Raw genomic sequence first — 6,000 nt, forward strand, 5'->3', positions numbered from 1 at the left:
TTGTTCAGGCATGACCTGCAGTGCACCAGCACAGTGCTTTCTATACTGATGACATACAGTGTCAGTGCATTGCCAACACCACTTCATACAGAACCTACTATAGCTTTCCTTAGAGGTGGTCCATCCAAGTGCCGGTCAGTTTTTTTGCAGTTCAGTGGTTGGTATACCAATGCCTTTTAACACACCACCATTCCATTTATTGCAAACGTTTCATTAAAATAAACTGAATGGCATTGCGTTTGATGAGGGATGTGCTGGCTGTCAGATCCTGCACATCAGTTTGTGGGTGGAATGTTTTTTTATTGTTGCAGGTGTATTCCTGGAACGGGTGTGTTTCTCTTTCCTGTCTTAAACCCTGTTGTTCTCAGTGGAGGTTTGATGTGGTCGTGTTTGTGACTCTTACTATAGCAAACCCTTTACTCGAATTCGTAACCATGCTTAAAAAGTTGATCACATCAAGACCAGGTGCCAAGTTTCTAAAACTTTAGTTAACTTCTGACTAGCTTGCTAAGCAAAGTGCTGGGCCAACGTTAATATTTTGCAGAATGAATCCAATCCACTCTGTTGAATGTGGAAGACTGAACTGTCACGGCAGTGATACATTCAATTGCGTATCAGCACAATGCTGACTCAGAACTGTGTCTCCAAACACCTATTGGCATTTCTCATCTTTCTGCATGACTTTCCTACCTGAAAAGGGCACAGCAATTTGCATGCATGCCAGCTTCACTGTGCTTCACATGCCAAAGGAGATTACGGATGCAATAATACAGTGAATACAGGCCACCACATTTCAATAAAGCAAACATAGCAAGTTATAATGAACAAAGTCTATGCGTCTGTAGGGGAAGACTTTTTATCTTCACCAAAGGGACTGAGTCTGTGGTTGTTTGCTGCTCTAGGCAATAACATTTCCAATAAGCATCAGAAGAACACATTATTCCTGCTTGTTACACAGAACAGAAGAAGGTGTCAGTATTACATCGCTTCAGGGAGGCACACTCCTTTCTTAATTAAGAATGTATATATATTTCAAAACACCCTTCATTAAAATATATTGCTGTAGGAACCCTGCCAGAAATGCTTGCCACATCGAACACTTACTATATTGAATCGTATACCAAGAACGTTCATTTATAGCTGTTGCAATGCATGCTTTTTATTATTATCACTTGTCATTATTATTATTATTATTATTATTTATTATTATTATTATTATTATTATTATTATATAGGAATAGAGAACACAAATAGAATTGTTTCATGGATGGATTGAAAGGCTCATTTGCATGCATGTGATACTATGGGAAGGCTGTGCTTTCAAAGAACACAGTGGGGTTGCTGAAGGGAGAAGGGGGTGCTGTGCACATGCATCAGGGAGGAGGCTTTGGCAAGCTTTTCAGCTGCAGGCTTCATCAGTACATGAGAGCCAAAGCTGCCTGGGGACATGGTGAGGTCATCTGTTTTGACATGTTGAAGGCTGCGCTATAGTCTATAGGGTATTAACCCTTACTACTCTGCAGTGCTGTAGTGTATGAGCAGTATTCGTGTTCAGTAGTATTTGTATATTTACAAACAGTTCACATACAGTACTGTATTTGTTTTGTTATGATATCACAGTTGGGTTTTCATGCAGGACCTATTTCATTTTGAAGAGCTTTTTAATGTCAAACAGATGAAGTGACTATCTTCTGGTTATGACAGATGAGACAGCCTCAGTGTGGTGCTAATCTGGGACTGTGAATCCATTCACTGGTGTTTTTAATAAATCATTGCGTTGGTAATTAACATTAACAGAGCCAAGTTTCTTTGTGGTCTTGGAGCAACATTATAAAAATGCAATGAGAGGAGTTTTTGAAGTCATAACTTGTGTCTCATCGAAGGAATTGTGCAGGTAAAGCTCATTGCATATGCCTCATTTTGTGAAAGAAAATATGCTGTTTTGCCTTCAAGGTTAAAACCTTTGATCCTTTGATGTAACTTTTATCTTTATATCTGTGAACAAAGTCCTTACTCAAAAAAGATAAAAAGGTTGCACACCTTTGTTATTCATGAAGATGGCAATTACACCTTTGGCAGTTGTTGATGTGGTCATGTCTAATAATAACAGGATTCTCCGCTGAATAAACTTCCCTTTGGGTTGCTCTTTCTGTTCAGAGTCTGCACATTCAAGCAGGTGATGTTATGAATATCAGGTTATGATAACTAAAACATGGAATATATCAGACAGCCTCTCTCATGGTCCATGCAGAATGTGTGAAGGAGCAGCTGAATCTGAAGGATCCCTTGGACTCTATTCAACAAACCCAATTTAATTCATAGACATCAGGGTAGTGTACAGAGACTGGTCCTGAATCAACAGATTGAATCAGTGAAGAAGCTGTCATAATAAAGATGCTGTGTGCTTAATTTGCTCTTTGAAAAGGTGGTTGTCAGGTAGATTGTCAGACCCATGGAGGCTGATCCAAAAGAAAGAAGGAATAAATATAATTTTCACGTTACAGATACTTACATGTGTAATATGGTATATACTTCATGTCCCTCTGAGTGCCCTTGGATCCCTAAACTAGAAATGCATTACTTGAAGAGCAAGGTATGGGTAAGATATGAATTATCCTAACTATTATTATTATTATTATTATTATTATTATTATTATTATTATTATTATTATTATTATTATTATTATTATATTCTTGTTGTTTGGATCATATGGATGATATTCTGTTTGTCGTCAGATCCTGGCAACTTTTTAAAACTCTAGCTGAAACTCACGCGGCAGCAGGGATAGGATTAAATCTATCCCTTGTGCACTGTTGTGTTTTTTTTTTTTTTTTTTTTTTTTTTACCTGCAGTCCTGCTCCAAGTCTCCAGAGGGCACTGTCCTACTCTGACAACAAATGTAACAGGATAGCGTCACAGCCCAAGCTGTTACTGGCAGGAAGAAGAATCAGCCTCTGGGAAGTTGCAATTTAAGTGCTGGAGTGCACATTTATTAATTAAACAGAACAAAACAAACAAACTGACAGGGCACAACGGCCAAAATAAAGAGTTACACAACACGTGCTACTGGCTAAGTAACTCCCTCACTGGCTTCACTTAAACACCTACCAAACAAAGGACTTCTCCCCATTTTATACAGGGGTCCATTCCCCAATTAGCACCCAATTATCTGATTAGGTAGATTTAAGTAGATTTAACCGCACCTGTGCCACACACCTCCATGACCTGATCCCAGCACTGCCCTCTAGTGGATCTGCAATACCACATTTATTCTACAAGGTATTTCTTACTGCTGTATTTCATTCATCCACTGTTCATGCATATACCAAGCTGTCTGTTTAACAAAGGATCAAACGATATATTCTGGTTGTTAAGCTCTGTTGCTTTGTGCACGTAAGTCATTTTTTGTTACTCAGTTTGTTCTGATTTTATTTGCTTTATTGTTGCTAGCCGAGATTCACCCAGTATATAAGAGGAAGCTCATCCGTTAAATAACTGAAATTAAGACTTACCCTTTATACGGAATTGCATACTTCTTTGACCGTTGCTTAACCTTCAAATCTCACACCTGTCTCTCCATTCAAAGTCACTGTGGCATTTAATTCCATAGCTCTTATAAGAAGGGTGGTGTCAATGTTTTAATCCCTGAACCTTGCTGCATCTGTTCTAAGCTATCCAGTATCTAATGTGCTCAGTACGTCTCTTGGCATAGGCCTAGGTTCACACCCCTGGTACGAAGCCAGTCGCTCTCGAGGGTAGGGATTGCTTTCATAACTGGAATAACAGTCCATCTGCTAGCACAACCACACTCTAAAACTCCAGCAGCTTCAGAAAGCTGACAAAAGTTGTGGTGGGGATTTGTAATCTGCTTGACTAAACTGGCTGACTGTCTGTCTGTCTGTCTGTCTGTCTGTCTGTCTGGACTGTTGTCTCGTTACACGCGTTGTGTAAATCACCTCAAAAACATACATCTTGGCTTCTTCTTATAGAGCACTCTGTAAGAAAAGAGACAAATGCAAATCCTTCTTGCAGTGGGATTCCTGTGCAGCTGTAACCAATGGCAATGCTGTCAGGGTGACCGCTTCTAGGCGGGCATCTTCTCAAACTCAATATAGTCTGCAGTGAATACAGCAGGTTCCTTTCATCTTGTGACTGTATCTGTGTCTCAGCCACTACTGTGATAAAAAATAACCTTTCCCCAACTTTCAACTGATTGTTTTCATCATCAGCATGGAACAGTGGATGAAGCCATCAGTACCAGATTTGAGACGGGCTGTGCGACTGTAAAAGGAGTGAAAATATTGGAGAGTTCTAGAGTTCTAGCTTCAACATTCCAAGCAAAGCTTTTTGTCCCTTTACTCTTTGCTTGCTTAGTGCCTCATGATTCGATTTGTGTTTGACCTCCTGCTGATCATCAATAAATGAATTGCCCGTTCTTAAGAAATAAAATAGAGACCTGCTTCAATAGGAACGCCAGTTTAGGTGCATTATGGTGGGTAATCTTTCATCACCCAGAGCTCTGCCAACATCAAACTGAGCTCTTCTGTCCTTTAACAAGCTTGTACACAGAGGCCTGCAGGATATAATGCATCACATCTTTCCAGGGCGTGTTGCAGCGGTTTGTTGAAACACCCCAAAGATGTATTTGTGTGTAAAATTTGCTATAAAATCACTGTAGCAGTAGCTCCTGAGTTCCAGATATGTGTGTAACCCGGTGGGTAAAAGAGAGATCTCAGATTGTTTAATGCACCCAGACAAACTCCTGAAGAATGAATCCAGCCTCGGTGCCCATACCAGAAATCTGATAAACTGTGCAGGCAAACTGTCAGGAATCCTTTTAAAGACAGCTTTCTTCAAGGCTTGTTGTAATGGAAACCATCTCAAACTGTGGCCAGTGGAAATGGGAATGGGGTCTATCAGACTGTGAAACAATTAAGGGGACATTTACTTGCTGATCGGTGGGGTAACTAAGTGCAATACTTATTTATCCATAAGGCATTAACTTGTAGGTACAGAAGATTCGTGACACATATACTATATCATGTTTAGTCATTCAGGAGCAGGCAAGAGATCAATTCTAGGATGTTTTGTACACAGCCAGAAAAAAAAGGATGCTACTGTATAATTCTCTCCGCAGAGCAAAAGCAGCGTCATTTAATTAAGTCTAAATGACTCAGTTTAAAGTAAAGGGATATGAAAACTCACTGAGGCACAAAACCCAGAGGAAGGTCTGTAATTAAAGAAAAAAAAAACATGATTGCACTCCATGAATAGGAGAGAATGGCACTGCAAAGATAAGAGTATACACAGATATGAATACACGGATGCAATATTCGGATATTAAAAAAGATGACCTCACTACCTTAAAGAGCACAATGCAGTTTCATTAAAAACTCATCATTCTTTCAATATTCATTACGAGAAAGAGCTCAGAGGTGAGACCAGAAGACTAGAGTTTGTTTGAGAGTGGAATTGAGCTGCATTCAAATCACACTGCAGAGGGGGGAGGTCTGCAGACAGGAGGGGTAGGCTGTGAGCTGTGTGTTGAGGAGCATCATCTACATACTGTATCAGCTGTCTGTAAGACTCCCAAGAATACAAAACGAAGCTCTTTGAACTGATCAAACAGCATGTTCTGGATTACGGCTAGTGTAGTTGGGAAGCAATTTTAGCTCTGGCAGTAAATCCACAGGAGCTGTGTTTATTTTTATTGAATTCAAAAGAATCTGTTCGCTTTCAAAAAAGTAAGTTTTTTCGGCTGCAGGCTGTATATCGCTGTGTTTTGGTAGCCGCTGGATTGGGGTGAAGCTTTGTAAGATACAGAAATGGTTCAGAGGAGCTGTTCTGTAGGAGGTATGAAGCCTTTATAACAACATAAACAACAAGAAGGAGCACTTTCATTATTGTTCAGAGTAGTTCTTTTGCCAGTTTTATGTCATTCAAATAGTTTCATGGGAATATTTCCTCAAACTACTATAAAAGCACAATTAGCAATAAAA

This window comes from Polyodon spathula, chromosome 19, assembly GCF_017654505.1.
Source record: "Polyodon spathula isolate WHYD16114869_AA chromosome 19, ASM1765450v1, whole genome shotgun sequence".
Lineage (NCBI taxonomy): Eukaryota > Metazoa > Chordata > Actinopteri > Acipenseriformes > Polyodontidae > Polyodon > Polyodon spathula.